Here is a 20,761-nt window from a genome sequence, read left to right as displayed (position 1 = left end):
TTTCAAGATGTCTACTCTTTATGCCTATCCACTGCACTTCTGGCTCTGTGCACTTTAAATAAAATAGCAAAAAGAAGTACACAGAGTCCTTCCGAATGTCAGACCTTATGTTTTCTTCCCATGCCAGCAATAGTCACATGGGAGTGACAGTCCTGCAGTCTCAGCAGGAATTTGGCCGATAGTAACCTTTCTTCCCTGAAGCAGTCAGATTGTTTTAATGCAGTTCTCAGAGTTAACATCATGGTGAGCTGTCAGGACAGATGATTCCCGAGTGAAAATCAAGAAGGAAAAGGAACTCAGTATTTCAACACAACTTAATTTATTTTTGTAAGGGAAGTTGATATTATTCCTTTTTCAGAAATCAATAGCGCTTTTCACTAACCAGTCACAGCTTTCTCTTTAAGGCAGCAGAAGCCTTAATTTTCTTTAGGGAGTGAACTTGACTAGGGTTCCTTGGTGTACACTTTCATATACCTCTCTCTGCTATTTACCGTGCCCTGGGGCATGTGGAAGAATTTAAATCTCACTGCTTTTGGAGGGGCATGTTCTGTGCCGGAGGAGTTCTGTGCCCTCACTGATTATTGGGGGGGGGCATGCCGCCGCTTTCCTCCCTTGTGCACGCCCCTGACCATGCCCTCTGTTATGTGAAAGCGCCATGGAAACAGATTTGCACTCCATCCTGCAGTCTTGGAAAGTTAAAGGGCTAGTTTGTGATTTACCAACCCCCCTGAGTCAAGGGTGGCACAGAGAGGGCCAAGGAATGAGTTGGGGAGCTCATTTCGCGGTTCTCCCACCTTGTTCCAGTGGGATGTCATCTGCTCCTGGTCCATATCAGTTGCAGATTGCATCCTCTTTTACAGCTGTTCAGCTCCACTGGCTAATGGACTGGAAACATGGAGTCAGGCAGTACTTAATTTGTTCCAGGGCTGAGTCTCCACACTTCTAGGCTAGGCAGCTCACAGCCCTGGCATCCTGGGCTTCCTGCGGCAGTTATGAAAGTGAAAACATTGCTTGAATCTCAGCACCTCTTTCGTTACAAGCTAAGCCCTGGAATCAAAATTCCACTCACTCTCTGCCTCCTTGCCTGCTGGCATCCTAAAGGCTCTGAACTAGAAGCAAGCAACAATGTATTACTACTTAAAAATGTCATGAGGGTGAGGGGTGGAGTGGGGGAGGCAGCTGACTCATTGATTTTGAACATTTGTGGCTGGCAGTGATGGGGACCTCAGACATGTATAGGAATGTACAATGCAGTGCCACCAGAGGTGGTTGTGGAAGAAGTCATCTAAAATTTTTACAAAAAGGTAAAAACGCTTCCTCTCCCCCTAAAAATGCAATGTATGCTGCTCTCCCCCAACTCTCAAGATACAGGAAATATTTTCCCCAGTCAAATTATTTAATATTGGCTGTACCATTGCAGAGCTTCTTCACTGCTGTCCTGTCCTGAATCCCCTCATGGTTCCCAGAAGGCCTTCAGCCCCTAGCTGTCTGTGGCCTAGGAGCTGCAGTGCGTTCTGGAGATGGGAGCAGAGCCACTGCATGTTTAACATCTGGTGGGGTCGGGCATGATGCCTAGCAGCCTGAGGTGCTGCTCCTCTCACCACACCCTGCTGGTGAAAATAACAGGGCCACTCAAAGTCTGCTTTTCTCCATGTGAACAGTATATAAGGGAGCCACACCATCCCTCAAAACCAACCAAAGGCTCCTGGGTCACTCCATTAGTCCTCTCAGTCTATCTTGTGATTAAAAACCCATGGCTGGCTCATGCCAGCTGACTCGGGCTTGCAGGGCTACCAAGCTGTTCAGTTGCAGTGTAGACACTCGGGCTGGGACCCAGGTTGTAGGGCACTGCAAGGTGGGGAGGGTCCCAGAGCTCAGGCTGCAGCAGAATGTGTAGACTGCTATTAAACAATCCTGCAGCCTGAGCCCCACAAACCTGAGGCAGCTGGCACAGGCAAGCTCCGGGTGTCTAATGGCAGTGTAGATATTCTCTCCAAGGCCTCTAACCCCTGCTGGAAGGGAAGTGGGAGAAGGAGAGGCACACAGCACATGATTTAGCGCAGGAGAAGTGATTCATGTGAAAGCTAGAGCACACTGCATGGCATGGAGCTGCGTTCCGGGATAATCATTTTGTTCAAAGCTGGTATAAAATAATAATTACAATAAAATCAGTAGCAAATACTGCAGAGATGCAGTGGAGAAACCTGTAAAGCTAGTCCCTGCATACAAGATGGCCAGCAAAACATTGTGAGCCTGCAATCCATAAATCAATATCTTTCCTCAAATGAATAGCGGGGGAAGAAAGAGTGCCAGCTTTTCTGAGTTCTAATCTGGGCCAGCTCTAGGCACCAGCAAACCAAGCACATGCTTGGGGTGGCAGAATTCCAGGGGCAGCATTCCGGGTGGTTGGGGTGGCACAATTCTAGGGGCGGCATTCCAGGTTGTTGTGTGTTTTTTTTTGCTTCAGCAGTTGCACTCTTGGAGGGTTTGGTTGTTTTTTTTTGTGTTTGGGGCAGCAAAAAACCTAGAGCCGGCCATGTTTCTAACAAGGGTTGGTCTCTATTTATGCCTGCCAGAGTGTTCAGTACTGTGGGTAAGAGTCAGTTTGTTTCACCACCTCCCAGTCTTTACTTAACAGTTTGTCTTTTAGGATGGCTCACTCACAGTTGCAATCAGGGTTGTGAAAAGATCTCTTGCCCTCTGCCTGTTTTTTCTCTTTTTTTCAGAACAGAAAAAAAAATGCATTTTGTATTTTTTTAAACATATTTTAGGATTTTTCCAGGTCTGTTCAATTTTTAGTTCCCAAGTCATTCTGTAGTGTTTACCATGAACTTCAATGAAGAGATGAAAAGTTTCCAAGGCTAGAAACGTTCAGCTTGGATTTCAGTTTGTGAATGAAAACTTCATTCTGAAAAGTTAAACAGGAAAGGATGAGGTTCTTGTTATTCCCTTCAGGCCTGTGAGGAAATGAGATGGTTCTAGAAGCCTAGAGGGGAAGGGGAATAGTTGGAGATGCTGGTGATTGGAGAGAAGGGTGTGGCTGGTAGGTGGTAAGAACTGTCATTGGTAGTTGGAGAGGAGCGTGGGTGGAGTCATAAAGTGGTAAATAGGACTTTATTGGCTAGACTGTGGAATCCCCCTAGAAAGTGAGTAGGACATGTGATAGCCTGGTTATATTTGAAGATGACTAGCTTATGTTTAGGTTTCAGTCTTCAGAATCTTGAATTCATTAGGAGGCTTTTTTTCCTCCTTCTGTCTGTAAAAGCTGCTGATAAATACCACAAATGTGTTATTAAAAATACTGAAAATGGGTGATTAATATTTACAGATCACTGATCCTCGGTGTGTGAACCTGAGACCCAACATAGCTGACACTGAAGGAAGTGGTAGGAGACAAACTCAAAGGACTGAAGAAATGAAAGTAGATAATTCCTCTGAAGTGAAATATATTTAAGGAACGATATGAAAAGGATTTATGTAGAAAATTGATTTCTTTGGATTCTTCAAGATCAAATGTGCCATTGAATGAAGCCTTGTCCATTGAAGTGGAAGGCGCAGAATACTGATAATTCTGATGACAAGTATGCTGTTAGTGAGATGTTTTCAATATTTTATGATCATCATCTAATAAAGCCATGATGACTTAAATCCCTGTTCCAGACCATCTAGTTGCTCTTCCATTTCATTTGGAAACAGAATTCATCTTCAACATCCAAAAACTGGCAACAACCAGTCTGCAATGAGATCATTAAACAAAGGAAAGAAAGGGAGACGTGAACTTGATGAACAAGTGGCAGTCTTCTGTTCTGCAAACAACCTTACCTTTACTGTAGCTCAAACTGAGTGATTGAAAGGAACACTTGAAGCACACTAAATCTGTCTGGAGGGACATAGCTTATCTCACAAGCCCACTTCTATGTGGTGAAAATGAAGGAAGAGAGGAAAAATTCAAGGAAGAACTAAAAGTATCTACCCTGGTATTAATGCATGATGAGTGGTCAGATAAGAGACATGAGCCAATAATAGCAGCATACAGCTATACAGGGAAAAATGAGTTACACTCAATAGCATTAAGTAAGATGTCAGACAAGAAAACCACAGGACATACATTGTGTCAAAGCTGAAAACGCCATCCAATAATGCAGAAAAGATTCTGACTACAAGGTCTCTCCTATTTGCTCAGACAACAAAAATATAATGAAAAAGAAGAAACCTTTTCATATAGTAGTCATTCATCCTATACTGGACATGAGGCTGTACACCACACTAGTTAAACCTTGGTGAGAAAGGAGTATCACCTAACAATTCTGAAGCATATCGTGGAAATTCAGAGTGGGGTTTTCAAAAGAACAGGCCCTCAACTTTTATTGAATTTCAGTGGGATTTGGGTGCATAGCTTCTTTAAATGCCAGCTTCAAAAAAGTCTCCCATTTTTCAAATTTAAATCAAAATGATTAATATATAAAAATGTTATGTAAAATCTTTTCAAAGTTCTTCATGAGGTGTCAGTGGATCTTTTAAAGTGCTGAAGTTAAAAAGAGAAACAAAGAAATACAGCCCAAGTTGCATAATGAAAAAGCAAGCCATGTTCCAAGTCCTGAGCAAGTCCTTGTGCTTACATTTTTACACTCACCATATTCCATGATTTATCTCTTCTCTGAAAACTTAAAATCGGATTGATATGGGGCCATGCTTTTCCTGGGCCCAGCTTTGGCCTGTATCTCCTTTTTCAAAGAAATTAAGATTGCTGGGCAAAGAAGATAAGCCAAACTCCTTTAAACTGCAGGCAGAACTTTGCCAAAAATAATGAGGAAATCTGGCTTAATTTTGTGTCTGGCCTCTAAATATTATTTTTTAAAAATTAGTGCATATATAAACAATAATTTTGATTAAATTCCAAAATATGTGGGTGGGTGTTCTGCCTTAGCAAAATATTTCATCCAAAACACTCCTTTACTTTCCCATGCCTACATTTCACACATCTAATAATTAACCAACTGCAAATGTAGCCTCTACTCATTTATTCTGTATTTCTATCTGATGTGTATCTTACTCTGTTATTGTGTAATCAAGATGATCTTTATACAATAGTTAGATTCATCACTTTTCTTTAGGATTTATTTATATTTATTTGCTTTGCAATTTTTAATAAAATTCACCACAATATGGCCCCATCTGGCAAAGCACTTAAGCATGGGTTTAAGTGTGGGCTTAAATACCATTTAAGTCAGTGGAACTTAAGCACGGGTTTAAAGTTAACTTCCTTGACTTTCAATGGGACTGGAGACTATGGAGCACCATTTAAAGGGGGCCACTATAGATTTTCTCCCCTTGCCTGACCCTCCTCTTCTCCCTCTCAAGCATTCTCCCCCCGCATCATTGACCTGACCTCTCCCCCTACACCTATCCCCTTCAACTCTGAGTGAGTGGCCTTGCAACCTGCTACTCAGGTTTGACCCGGCCAAAAAGTGATCAGTCCACGGCTCAGGTAGTCCCCAGCTGCATGGCCTCTGAATGGGAGTTTGGTGAATAAATACATTTGTGAATCTAGGCCCTAAGGGGTGGGTGTCCCACAGCATTCACAGTCACTTCCTGCAGCAAGTCAGCTGCAATATACCTGTAAGTGCGAGAAGCAAAGTCAGTAGCTGCCTGTTTTTTTCTGCTCTAGGTAAGGGTGAGTTGAGTTTTCCTGTTAAAGTGAGATATCGTTCTGTCTGTGATGGCCTGATACGTTGAAATCAATGAGAAGACTCCCACTGACCGCCATGGGCTTTGAATCAGTCCCTCAGTAAGGAATCCACTCACCTCCCAGCCTAATAGAAATTCACATGTTCACTGGTAGGGTAGAGATGGAATTTTGGGGAAAGTTACAAGGAAATACTTCAAAATATCTAGGAGCTCTAAAGAATTAAAATAGCTTCTTTTTAAAATGGATGGGTTCTCTTAAGTGGGCAATATGGGGCCAGCAGCCCATAGCCTTGGGGACTTCCAAGAGCTAAGCAGATCAATGCAAGCATATCTATCATACTGAGGAGATTTAAACTTCAAGACTCCCTTATCAGAAATGGAAAGGGAGGTGGATATATTTTGCTGTTTTTAAAATTAAATAGGCTGCTAGTGTCATGTATCCGAGGGGTAGCCATGTTACTCTGAATCTGTAAAAAGCAACAAGGAGTCCTGCAGCACCTTAAAGGCTAACAGACGTATTGGAGCATAAACTTTAATGGGTGAATACCCACTTCGTCAGACACATGTAATAGAAATTTCCAGAGGCAGGTATAAATATGCAGGCAAGAATCAGTCTGGAGATAACAAGGTTAGTTCAGTCAGGGAGGGTGAGGCCCTCTTCTAGCAGTTGAGGTGTGAACACCAATGGAGGAGAAACTGCTTCTGTAGTTGGCTAGCCATTCACAGTCTTTGTTTAATCCTGATCTGATGGTGTCAAATTTGCAAATGAACTGAAGCATAGTAGTTTCTCTTTGAAGTCTGGTCCTGAAGTTTTTTTGCTGTCAGATGACTGCCTTTACATCTGCTATTGTGTGGCCAGGGAGGTTGAAGTGGGCATTGCTGGCACATGATGCTGTATATAACATTGGTGGATGTGCAGGTGAATGAACCAGTGATGTTGTTGCTGATCTGGTTAGGTCCTGTGATGCTGTCGCTGGTGTAGATATGTAGGCAGAGTTGGCCAGTGGAGTTCTGTTGGTTTCTTTCTTGGGCTTGTCTTGTAGCAGAAGGCCTCTGGGTACACGTCTGGCTCTGTTGATTTGTTTCCTTATTTCCTCGTGTGGGTATCGCAGTTTTGAGAATGCTTGGTGAGGACCTTGTAGGTGCTGGTCTCTGTCTGAGAGGTTGGAGCAAATGCGGTTGTACCTCAGCACTTGGCTCTAGATGATGGATAGTGTGGTGTGTCCGGGGTGGAAGCTGGAGGCATGAAGGTAGGCATAGCGATCGGTGGGTTTTCGGTATAGGGCGGTGTTAACATGACCATCACTTATTTGTAATGTGGTGTCTAGGAAGTGGATCTCCCATATAGATTGGTCCAGGATGCGGTTGATGGTGGGGTGGAAGCTGTTTAAATCGTGATGGAATTCTTCCAGAGTCTCCTTCCCATGGGTCCATTTGATGAAGATGTCATCAATGTAGCGTAGGTAAAGAAGGGGCATGAGTGGACAAGTTCCAGGTCGGCCATAAAAATGTTGGCGTATTGTGGGGCCATGTAGCGGTGCCACTGGTCTGGAGGTATATATTGTCACCAAATTTGAAATAGTTGTGCATGAGGATAAAGTCACAGAGCTCAGCAACCAGTTGTGCAGTGGCATCATCAAGGATACTGTTCCTGACAGCTTATATTCCATCTGTGTGTGAGATGTTTGTGTAGCAAGCCTCCACATCCATTGTCTCTAGTATGCTGTTTTCTGGGAGATCACCAATGCATTGTAGTTTTCTCGGGAAATCAGTTATGTCACTGTCATAACATTTCTTCCCAGATCTGGACCTTAGCGTCCAAAATATGGGTGTTAGCATGAATTCCCCTAAGCTTAATTACCAGCTTAGATCTGATAGCACTGCCACCAATCAGGAATTTTTAGGGCCTGATACCCTCTGGTCCCCCCAAAACCTTCCCTGGCGGACCCCAAGACTCAGATTCCTTGAGTCTTACAACAAAGGGAAATAACCCCCTGCCCTTGTTTCCTTGGTACTTCCTCCCAGGCTCCCCTCCCTGGAATACCCTAGGAGATTCCCTGCTTCCAGTCCTGGAAACACAAGTACCGAGAGAGCTAATCTCTCTCCCCCCGCCTCACCCAGAGGGTACGCAAAGTCAGGCTTAGTAAATCTAACAAACAGATTTTCCCCCTGACTTCTTCCTCCCACCAATTCCCTGGTGAGCTGCAGACTCAATTCCCTGGAGTCCCCACTAAAGAAAAACTCCAACAGGTCTTAAAAAAAAAGCTTTATATAAAAAGAGTGAAAAAGGACATAATATATAGTCTCTGTATCAAGGTGGCAATATACAGGGTCAATTGCTTAAAGGGAAAAAATGAATAAACAGCCTTATCCAAAAAGAATACAATTCAAAACACTCTAGCAACTACACACATGTAAATACAAAAAACCAATATAAACCTATTGTCTTACTATCTTTGTACTTACAACTTGGAAACAGAAGATTAGAATACCAGGAGATAGAAAAATCACTCTCAGAGCCGAGAGGGTCAGACCCAAGACAAAGAACAAAGAACTCACACCCAAAACTTCCCTCCACCCAGATTTGAAAAAGTCTTGTTTCCTGATTGGTCCTCTGGTCAGGTGTTTCAGGTAAAAGAACATTAACCCTTAGCTATCTGTTTATGACAGTCACGAAGATAGCTGGGAGAGTTGGTGGCATACAGTCGGAGTAGAGAGTCCACATATCTGGATAGTCCTTCAGTGAGAGTGCTGATTCCAGAGACGATAGAGCGTCCAGGGTTTCTAGGTTGTGGATCTTGGGTAGTAGATAGAATAACCCTGGTTGGGCCTCTAAGGGTGTGTTGATTTGTTCCTGTGTTAGTGTAGGGAGTGTCCTGAGTAATTGGTGCAGTTTCTTAGTATAGTCCTCAGTGGGATCTGAGGAAAGTGGCCTGTAGAATTTGGTATTGGAGAGTTGTCTGGCAGCCTCCTTCTGATAGTCAGACCTATTTATGAGGAAATAAGGAAACAAATCAACAGAGCCAGACGTGTACCCAGAAGCATCCTGCTACAAAACAAGCCCAAGAAAGAAACCAACAGGACTCCACTGGCCAGCACCTACAGTCCTCAGCTAAAACCCCTTTAACGCATCATCAGGGATTTACAACCCATCCTGGACAATGATCCTCCCTTTCTCAGACCTTGGGAGGCAGGCCAATCCTCGCCCACAGACAACCCACAAACCTTAAGCATGTTCTTGCCAGCAACCACACACCACACCATAACAACTCTTACTCAGGAACCAATCCATGCAACAAACCTTGATGACAACTCTGCTCACATATCTACACCAGCAACACCATCACAGGACCTAACCAGATCAGCTACAACATCACTGGTTCATTCACCTGCACATCCACCAATGTTATATACTCCATCATGTGCCAGCAATGCCCCTCTGCTATGTACATCAGCCAAACTGGACAGTCCCTAAGTAAAAGGATAGATGGACACAAGTCAGATATTAGGAATGGCAATATACAAATACCTGTAGGAGAACACTTCAACCTCCCTGGCCACACAATAGCAGATGTAAAAGTAGTCATCTGACAGCAAAAAAACTTCAGGACCAGACTTCAAAGAGAAACTGCTGAGCTTCAGTTCATCTGCAAATTTGACACCATCAGCTCAGGATTGAACAAAGACTGTGAATGGCTAGCCAACTACAAAAGCAGTTTCTCCTCCCTTGGTGTTCACTCCTCAACTGCTGGAAGAGGGCCTCATCCTCCCTGACTGAACTAACCTCGTTATCTCCAGACTGATTCTTGCCTGCATATTTATACCTGCCTCTGGAAATTTCTATTACATGTGTTTGACGTGGGTATTCACCCATGAAAGCTCATGCTCCAATACATCTGTTAGGCCTTGGCTACACTTGAGTTGCAGCACTGGTGGTGGCTTTATGGCGCTGTAACTCACTCCCCGACCACACTGGCAAGGCACATACAGCGCTGTATCTCCGTGGCTACAGTGCTGCCTGTACTCCACCTTGACAAGAGGAATAAAGAAAAATAGCACTTCAGCTGTAGCACTGAGGTGCCAGTGTAAACAGGGAATAATCTAACTACGCTGTAACTGACCTCCAGAAGCTTCCCATAATGCTTTTAAGTAAAGATAACTCTCTTTGTTTTGTTGTGAACTCGGGGCACCCGGAGCTGCTTATCAAAAAAACAAACACAGCTCCTGTTTGCTGTGAATGAGCTCCCTTTGGAACGCCCACAGCTAGTGTTTGTTGAAGAGAGGGGAAGGAAGGGGCTTGAGGAGAGAAGCAGAATGACGTGGGGAGAGATCCATTTTGGGGAGGCTGCTTATCTGGTCTGTGAGGAAAAAACCAAAGAGGGCTATTTGCTTTCAGTGAACGGGTTGGAACTTGCAAGGCAGCTGCTGACAGAGTGTCGGCTCCAAAAATCCACTGTCTCTCCCCCCCACTCTCCCTGTCACACTCCACCCCCCCCTTTTGAAAAGCGCGTTGCAGCCACTTGAACGCTGGGATAGCTGCCCACAATGCACCTCTCCCAGTGCCGCTGCAGATGCTGCAAATGTGGCCACGACAGTGCGCTGGTAGCTGTCAGTGTGGACAGACTGCAGCGCTTTCCCTACACAGCTGTACGAAGACAGCTGTAACTCCCAGCTCTGTACAGCTGCAAGTGTAACCATACCCTCAGTCTTTAAGGTGCCACAGGACTCTTTGTCACTTTAGGCTGCTAGTGTTGTTTTTAAACTTGTTATGAAGAACAAGTGTAAGCTTCGTTGTAACATACGTTGTGCCTGGACTGCTCAAGACCTGAATGCTTGTGTAGGAGGAACTCTTTGAGATGGCTTCTTAAATACCTTCATGCTGTTTCACACCTGATACTCCTCAATGAAACACAGGAGCCTTGTCTTATAACAGGCTTATTCAAAGAGATACAAGCTACGAAAGTGAGATCTGGGAAGAGTGTTGCCGTTTTCATAATGTAATAAAAATACTGTAATGATAAAAAATAATTAATAAATAGTGTTGAATAAGCATGTCATAAAAACAAATTTTGTATTTCCAAGATCATTGATTTTATAATTTATACTCAAGTAAAGGAGAAAATCCCTGGAAATATTCATCTTTTAGGAGGGGGTTCATGAACCTTGACATTTTAGTGAAAGGGGTATGACGGGTTGGTCACAGAGACCCCCTTGGGACTGTCACCTGATGTGTTGAGACTACCTCTGAGCCCATGTTCCCTGGCAGGTTAGGACTTCAGAACCCTGTCCTGTTGAGCCAGAAACACCAGGCTGCTCCAACACAGACCCAGGGTCTGAACCACATCCCCCCAAAACTTCAGACTTAACTGAAAACAGCCTAGAAAGTGCTCCTGTCTCTAGCACCCAGACACCCAGCTCCCAGTGGGATCCAAACCCCAAATAAGTTCGTTTTACTCTGTATGTAACCCTTTTGCCCATTTGAGTTGGCAGCAACAAGGACTGTGTTCAGTATTTAAGGGGTTCCGTTTTAATAATGCAAATTTAAAACCAGCTTGAGCACCCACCCAGTGACCTGGGACAATTACATACCATGCCCTTGGCACCTCTAGGAGGCAATACTTCCCCTTTTGCAAGCACGGAGTCTGAGTGTAGCAAAATCCTTTTAATAAAGGAGGGAAACAATGTGGCATTATGTTGGGGAAACACCACAAACAGGATTCATAACACAAACCATGAGCCAAAGACCCACCCCCAAGTAAGTTGGCAGTGTCCTTTTGCCCTCAGGGTCTTAAGTCCAACCACCCAAAAGATCACCCCAAAGGTCTTTTGAGTCCAGCAACCCAAAAATCCAACAATCCAAAAGTCTCTGTTCCTGATCAGTGCAGCCCCAGAGTTCAAAAGTTCATTTGCAGAGGTCTACTCCTCACCCTCTTCAGCTGGGTGGAAATGGGGGGGAAGAAAGGGGCACATGGGCACCTTACATGGTCCGAGGCCGACTGCCCCGCCTCTCTATGGGGTTCTGCTTCCGCCTTCACCACGAACTGCTCCGTTCTACCAGCTGCTCCGCTCCTCCAGCCGTTCCCGCAAAGTGCTCCACTTCACTCACCATCCCATGGGCTGCTTCAACTGGCCCACAAACTGCTCCACTTTGCTGACCACTTAACAATATAGCTATAGGCTCTCCCTCTAGTTAATACAGCACTCAGTGATTTTAGCTTTTAGAGATTTTTGTTTGTAGTAGGGAAGCCCAGTGCTGGTGCCCCTATTAGCCCAAAATGAATTCATCACAGCAGTCTGTAATTAGAGTCCTAACAGAATCAAAATTAGCATTATTATTTAACAGTGGAGAAAGTGCAATTGGTGTTTAAAGCTGGCAAGGAGTGCTTGGGAGAGCATTACATGCACCTACCTGCCCCCAACCTTTCTCAATTCACCAGGTTTTGGAACCCATGTCCCTTGTCTAGCAAGTGCTACTTACTTGATGGTGAGACACTCTGTCATAAAACAGTTTTATTGTCCTTGATTCACATAATTAGGGTAACAACACTTTATTCCTCCTGCCCCAATAACAGAGAAACTGGGGATCCCACAGCTGCCAAAGTGACAATTTTGGGCTGCTGTGCACTTATGCTAGGCAGGGTGGGTGTGCCTACACAAACAAGATCAGTCCCTGAAGTTCTTTTCCACACTCATCACAATTCACCGCCAGATGTCAGGGTAGAGCTCATACTGGGACTCTGCTTACATGTATAAAGCTTATATCTGAAATTGTGAAATTTATTATTATTTAAATCCTATGGCCATGAAATTAACCAAAATGGATTGTGAATTTGGTAGGGCCCTAGTGATAATAATTGATCCAGAGTCAATCTGAGTAAAGAAAGAAAAAGGTGTCAAGTTACAATTGCATGTTACATGAGACGTTCCTGTGACTAAGAACACAGAGTTGATGTGACCCAAATGACTTTTGGATTATATTATCTGAAGGTGATGATACAGTTTGTATCCAGTCCTGGAGCATCTACTCTCCTGATTTGTACACATTGTTCTAGCTGGGTTAACTTTGAAAGCACTAAGACCTCCTGTCATAAACAGATAGCTAAGGGTTAATGTCTCTTTCACCTGAAGCACCTGACCAGAGGACCAATCAGGAAACCGGATTTTTTCAACTCTGGGTGGAGGGAAGTGTGTGTCTGAGTCTTTTGTCTGTCTGCCTGCTTTCTCTGAGCTTTGGAGAAGTAGTTTCTGCTTTCTAATCTTCTGTTTCTAAGTGTAAGGACAAAGAGATCAGATAGTAAGTTATATGGTTTCTTTTCTTTGGTATTTGCATGAATATAAGTGCTGGAATGCTTTGATTTGTATTCTTTTTGAATAAGGCTGTTTATTCATATTTCTTTTAAGCAATCGACCCTGTATTTTGTCACCTTAATACAGAGAAACCATTTGTATGTATTTTTTCTTTCTTTTTTATATAAAGCTTTCTTTTAAGACCTGTTGGAGTTTTCCTTTACTTCAGGGAAATTGAGTCTGTACTCACCAGGGAATTGGTGGGAGGAAGAAATCAGGGGAAGATCTGTGTGTGTTGGATTTGCTAGCCTGATTTTGCATTCCCTCTGGGTGAAGAGGAAAGTGCTTTTGTTTCCAGGACTGGGAACGGAGAGGGGGAGTCACTCTGTTTGGATTCACAGAGCTTGTGTCTGTGTATCTCTCCAGGAGCACCTGGAGGGGGGAAGGGAAAAAGGATTATTTCCTTTTGTTGTGAGACTCAAGGGATTTGGGTCTTGGGGTCCCCAGGGAAGGTTTTTCAGGGGGACCAGAGTGCCCCAAAACACTCTAATTTTTTGGGTGGTGGCAGCAAGTACCAGGTCCAAGCTGGTAGCTAAGCTTGGAGGTTTTCATGCTAACCCCCATATTTTGGACGCTAAGGTCCAAATCTGGGACTAAAGGTATGATACCTCCGTTCAGGGAAGTGAACTTTGCTGAATAGTGAGACACACGTTCTAAAAGTTAAGCATGTTCTTGAGTGCATTGCTGAACTGGATCCTGCCAAAAGTCATTCTCCCTCCCCTGCCACTTCCCATTCCCATGTTCCCTTTGTGCGTCTTGTGAACTCCAATCCCGCCTTCATTTATTTGTGACTTTCTGGGCATGCTGCAAAAGGTATCTGTTTGGAGGGTTTGGAGAGGAGGACTATGGGTGTGCTTCCTAGAGGATGAAGATGTAGGTGGCAGGCTGAGTTCCTGTAGCAGTGATGATTTTTAATGTTGATGAGGTTTAGTTCAGTTAATTAATGATAGGGCATCTAAAGCCTCAGATAGATATCTCTATTTAAAATGTAAAAGCATAACTATTTTATTTAATCTTTATTCTTCTGTCTTTCTTTTTATTAAAAATAAAGTGACTAGACACTAGTCATCTGGTCACGTTATTTTTTGTGAATAGACTGAAGCAAAGTAGGCATTGAGCAGCTCTGCCTTCTTATCTTTCATTGTCAGCTCATTTTCTCCATTGAGCAGCAGGGCCCACACCATCCTTGATCTTTCTTTTTTGTCTGACATATTTGTAGAACCCCTTCTTGTGGTCTCTTAACATTTCTTGCCAGTTGTAACTCATTCCTTGCCTTGACTTTCCTTACTTTGTTCCTGCGCTCTCATGTTGTTCCCATGTATATTTCCTTAGTGACATACCCCTCCTTCCATTTCCTGCATGTATCCTTTTTGGTTTTTAGATAGCTAAAAAGATCCTTGTGCAGCCCTATTGGTCTCCTATGGTGGCTCTTATCTTTCTTCTGCACTGGAATAGCTTGATTTTTGAGCTTCTAGTATTATAGCTTTTAGGAACTGCCAGCCCCCTTTGACTCCCTTTCTTTCTAATTGGTCTCTCCATAAGACCTTGTCTACTATTGCTCCAAGTTGGTTGAAATTCATTTCCACTAGTGCTACAGTGAAGTGCTCAGACGCTAGAGGGATAGGATCAGAGGGCAGAATTTGGCCCTCTGGTTTTCCTGGTATTTCAATTCTCAGTATTGTCTGTCCAAAACATTCAGAAATCAAGAGTGAGAACCTAAAAAATTCATGAAATTGGCTTAAAATTGTGCATTTTTTAAAAATCGTGTGTCTGGGATTTTAAGTCTGTCAGTGCCACGTTGAGCTTTTCTCTGCAACACTGAGGGCTACATACTTATTTTGGTATCAGGGCCTCACTTAATCCATGATTCCAGGACCTGGGTGCTTTAAGACCAAATATTGTGAGACTTCATATAATTATAGTGAAAGCTGGGAGCTCTGAGTTCCTTCAATGGGCGGGGGAGGGGGCAGAAGTACGACACATGGCCAGGAGAATATCCCCTGCTCTTATTTTGTGAGATTCTCTTAGCGCTGGTAGAAAAACAAACATCCAACAGAGGGACTATAACAAAAATGTTGAGGTCACCACTTCCTCTTGCATCCTATATTCACATCAAATACTCCTGCCCCTCCTCTACCTCCCATTTCACTTCCCCAGCTGACCCACCCTCTCTCATCTTCCCTTCCACCCTTTTCTTTGGAAATCTCATGTCTCCCTTCCTTCTTGCAACATTCTGGAGAGCATTACAGGGTCAGATAAGCATTGCTGTGGGATTACTTGGGGTTGGTCGTGCTTTGAGGAGGGGGTTGGACTAGATGACATCCTGAGGTCTCTTCCAACGCTAATCGTCTATGATTCTATGATTAGGGAGACGTGCCCTGCTGTAACTTTCCTATGAAATGGCAAAAGTTAGATAAGAACAGCCAATGCAGCCTCTCCCATATAAAGAAAGGAGAACTGGGTCAGCTACAATAAGCGTGAGATCAGCTTTATCCCCTCCCTCAAACCAAACCTCTCTTATGGCTCATCTCAGGACTCCAGAACTGGTTCCTGAATTTATGCCTCTGACCATCCATCTAGAGCTGAGAGAATTATTGTTTTTTCACTTCACTGGCCAAAGTGAAAAAATATATATAATTTTGGTTTGAACAAAACATTTTGCTCCACTTGAAGTTTTGTTGTGGAGAGTTGACATATTTTCAGGGGATTTTTGCCCTTAATTTTGTAAAACAACTCTAGCTAAATTTCAGAATGAAATATTGTTTCAAAGTGGAAAGTTGACATTGATTTCAACTTTTGATTTTTTTTCCCCTTGTGCATGTGGCTGAAACTGTTCATGGAGGTTTTGGCTACACTTGCAGATGTTAAACCAGCCCTTGGAGACTGCAGCAGGGAAAGCACTGCTATGTGTTCATGCTGTCAGCTGCAAGAGCACTGGTGTGGCCATATTTGTGGCACTTGCAGTGGTGAATATATATATATGGAGATATTACCTATCTCATAGAACTGGAAGGGACCCTGAAAGGTCATCAAGTCTAGTCCCCTGCTTTCACTAACAGGACCAAGTACTGATTTTGCACCAGATCCCTAAGTGGCCCCCTCAAAGTTAGAACTCACAACTTTGGTTTTAGCAGGCCAATGCTCAAACCACTGAGCTATCCCATAGAGTACCTCTTCCCATTCTGGCACTGTGTCTTCTGAGAAGGGGGAGGGAGGGTGCAGGGCATCCTGCATCCTGTCCCAATGGTCCGTGATGCATTGCTTCGCATCCCAGTAATCCCTCTGCTTCCATCAACAATTGGCACCATCTTTCAATGGTTTTCGTACTGCATGCTCTGTTCAAGGGTGGCTCCAGACACCAGCATGCCAAGCGTGTGCCTGGGGCGGCAAGCCACGGGGGGCACTCTGCCAGTCGCTGTGAGGGCGGCAGGCAGGCTGCCTTTGGCGGCATGCCTGCGGAGGGTCCTCTGGTCCCGCGGCTTCAGCGGACCTCCCTCAGGTGTGCCGCCGAATCAGTGGGGCCAGGGACCTCCCAGAGGAAAGCCGCCGAAGGCAGCCTGCCTGCCATGCTTGGGGCGGCAAAATACCTGGAAGAGCAGCAAAGAATCCTGTGGCACCTTATAGACTAACAGACGTTTTGGAGCATGAGCTTTCATGGGTGAATACCCACTTCGTCAGATGACATGCATCCAACAAAGTGAGTATTCACCCACGAAAGCTCATGCTTCAAAATGTCTGTTAGTCTATAAGGTGCCACAGGATTCTTTGCTGCTTTTACGGATCCAAACTAACACGGTTACCCCTCTGATACAAAATACCTAGAGCCGCCCCTGGCTCTGGCTCTCTTTTGGTCTCTGGGAATGGATCCCAAACTGCTGAGAAATATGCTAATGGGTCTCGCCAGCACGTCTCAAATTACAGTCAAGTTACTCCTTAAACTATGAAGTGACATGAAGAGTCCAACAATGATGTCAACTCACATAACGCAGATTACACAAGATTGCTTGTGGCATTCATGGAAATGCTCACCACAGTGGAACGCCGCTTTTGGGCTCAGGAAACAAGCACTGAGTGGTGGGATCACATTGTCATGCAAGTCTGGGATGATGAACAGTGGCTGCAGAACTTTCGGATGAGGTGCCCTGCTGGTGGAGAAGTGGGTGGCTATTGCAATCTGGAAGCTGACAACTCCAGACAGCTACCGATCGGTCGCTAACCAGTTTGGAGTGGGAAAGTTGACCGTTGGAATCGTGTTGATGCAAGTTTGCAGGGCCATTAATCGCATCCTGCTTAGAAGATCCATGACTCTGGGCAACATGCGTGACATTGTGGATGGCTTTGTGTGATGAGTTCGCTCCCACCCTGAAGCAAAAGGACATTTGATGCCAAAAGCCACCAGTAATGTTTGGTGCCCTGCATGGGAGTGAAGTGCTGTGGTTCCAATGCTAGTAGGCATCTGTGTTTGCTACATATGATACATTGACTAGTAGTGCCTGTTGCTTTCCTGGGCTATGCTATCTTTTACTTAATGCAGTAAAGAATGTTTCCAAAACCAAAAAAATCATTTATTTAAAAGAAACACAACTGCTGGAGAAATACACGTGGCATGACACATCTGTGCTGAGGAATACGCTGAAGGGTCTCGCCAGCACGTCATGAATTACAGTCAAGTTACTCTTTATGCTACAAAGTGACAGTAAGGAGTCCGATGATGTCGACTCATGTAACGCAGACAACACACGATTGCTTGTGGCATTCATGGGCATGCTCACCAACGTGGAATGCTACTTTTGTGTGGGAGGAGGGAAGGCGGCAGGGTGGGGAATGGGACAATCACAGATTTGTGTATGTCCTGTTATCATATTCAGCCTTCCTGGCTGGAGTGCCGCACAATGAGTGTGGCAATTCAGGCTGGCTAAAATGCATGGTGATGGGGGTTGAGTGCAGTGGGTAAGGGTCATAGTTTGCAGGGCTGGGTGGTGAAGCTACAGGTGTTGGAGGCAGATGGTGGTGATAAGAAATCAGATGTTGGGTAGTGGGTTGGCAGTGACAAGGAGGCACAAAGGAAAGAGTTTTGGGACAAGAGCTGCGGGTGCGGGTGTGGATCTGCTCCATATGCGGTGCTATGAGCGCCTGCATCGAGTCTGCTTGGTGCTCCATGATGCTTAGCAGCCACTCCATGGCTTGCTGCTAGTGATCCGCATTCTGCTGGTGGAGCCTCCTTTCAGTCTCCCGCCACTCTTGTACTTTTTGATTTTCAGTAAGGGACAGCTGCATGACTCCATGCAGAAGGTCCTCCTTGCTTCTTTGTGAAAGCTTCCTGAGTCTTTGCAGCCTTTTGGCCGTTGATAACAAGGACAGCTGGGATCTCAAGGTTTCGTCTGTAAAGCTAAAATGCAACATTTAACAGAGGCAGCATTGTTCACACCAGGCCGAGCAATGATTTGGCTGAATTTAAAGACATGCACAGTGCACACAATAGCACAAACAGCCTGTTTCAAGGAAAGTGCATATAACCCACAAGAGCCCCAAAATGGTGAGTAACCACAGGGATGGGGAAGACTGATTGTTCCTGGGTTGTACTGTCCTCTGGGGTCCTATGCCTTGGGGAGAGCCAATAGCTGCAGGTGGCCCCTATACTCAACACTGTCCCCACATTTTCTATAAGATTGGTTCGGCCTGGAAGGTATCTCGCTGCTGTGGGTGACCTGGAAAGCAGGGGAGGGTCTTCTGCAATAATGTGGCTTCTGCCGTGGCCCGTACGCGGCTTTCCTGTGTGCAGCAATGGTCCCCCCCGTCTGTCACGGCACAGTGGTGCGGACATGTTAGCCTGACTGGGACAAGGAGCACAGCAGCTCTGCCAAGGGACCTGCGCAAGCAGATTGCCCAGCTTCTGCCTGAGACCTTCAATGAGATCACTGAGGCCGATTACCGCAATGTGTGAGAGCACATCAACTCCCTATTCTGCATCTAGGCATGTATGGAGCCCTAACCTTTCTTTCTGCAACCCTCCTCACCCCAACAGCCCGCACCCAACAACTCCCTTCCCAAAATAAAAACCGCTTACCGGGCACCTCCTCTGCTGTTTGTTCTTCCACAAGCACCGTCTGCTGCAACTGGCTTCCTTCTGCCTGGCTTGAGAACAACTCCTGGCTGCATGCATCTAGGGATGCCGGGCTGTCCTCTGGCTCTGGGCCCCCCTCCTCCTCAGCACCCTCGCTCCCACTTTCCTCCTCCTGCCTTGTTGCACTCTGGGCTGGCATGGCCTCTGAAGTGTCCATGGTGCTCTTTGGAGTGGAGGTGGGGTCGCACCCAAGTATTGTGTCCAGCTCTTTGTAGAAACAGCAGGGTGTGGGGGCAGCACTGGAGAGGCAGTTTGCCTCTCGTGCTTTATCGTAGGCTTTCTGCAGCTCCTTCACTTTAACCCTGCACTCCTTCCTGGTCATGGCCCCTTTCTATCATGGCCCTTTATATCTGCCCAAAGGTATTGTAATTCCTATGGCTGGAGCGCAGCTGGGACTGGACAGTTTCCTCCCCACTGATGAGGTCCAGCACCTCGCCATTGCTCCATACTGGGGATCACCTGGTGGGTGAAGGCATGGTCACCTGGAAAGATGCACTGAGAACACTCCACACCTGGTTGAGCAAACAGGAAGGGGATTTTCAAAATTCCCAGAGAATTTAAAGGGCGCGTCTGAAGGTTGGTCACCTGAGGGCAGGGCAGTAGAGGTCAAATTGGTGACCAGAGTGGCTAGAACAGGCATTGTGGGACACTTCTGGAGGCCGATCACAGCACATTAACAGACCAGGGCATCAACACTGGTGCTGCGGCAAGTATTATGCCTCTCATGGAGGTGGAGAACCAGGATTGCTCCAGCCACAAAGTATGAGTGCGCTACGTGCCTTGCCACCGTGGACACTTCAGGAGTTAGGGTGCCTGGGGCTGACTCAATGCGCTCTAACTTGCATGTGTAGACAAGGCCTGAATTTGACTTGAATTCACAAATGGCTTAGGTTGCACTCAAACTGCATTTTCAATTGAATAATCTATTTGTCAAAAAGTTCACCTACCTCTGCAGCCACAAGCCTAGCTTTATTCCCCACCAGTGTCCCAGCTCAGTGGTCACTTAAGCCTTGCCTTGTGCTAAACCAGGGCTGCTTTAATGGCTCCTACGGGTCTTCTGTCTTCACTCAGCAAGTGACTGGTGCTTCTCTGCTTTCTAGCTATCCCAGTCTATTGTGGTACAATACATCGTAAATTACAGCTTGTGCCGGGTGAATTATTATGGTGCAGAATGACCCCAAGAGCAGGGTGTAGTGATACAAATGCTAAGTGGATTACATCTATCTTTGTCATACACAAAGCCACCCATCCCTCTGGCTGCACCAAGCACACCTCAGTCATGAACAAGTTTCTAGTCATGTGTTTGGCAGCCCTAGAAATGTAATTATGCCACATGCAAAAGAAAAGAAACAAGACTTTCAACATTATAGAAATGGACAGTGTCAAGTTTGGAAGGCCCAACATTCGATTAACTACTTTTTTCCTTTGGGCCAAGATTTTCAGGAGTGGCTAGTAATTTGAGGTGGCTTGATTTGGGGGTGTCCACCTTGAAGTATCTTAGAAGGGTCTGATTTTTTCTGCCATTTCCTTAGGATCTGGCCCCTTTAAGGCATCTCAGGCAGGACAACCAAAATTAAAAGCACTGACAATCACTAGTCGCTT

This window comes from Gopherus evgoodei, chromosome 6 (assembly GCF_007399415.2).
Source record: "Gopherus evgoodei ecotype Sinaloan lineage chromosome 6, rGopEvg1_v1.p, whole genome shotgun sequence".
Taxonomy (NCBI): Eukaryota; Metazoa; Chordata; order Testudines; family Testudinidae; genus Gopherus; species Gopherus evgoodei.
Note: the sequence above shows the minus strand (reverse complement) of the source record.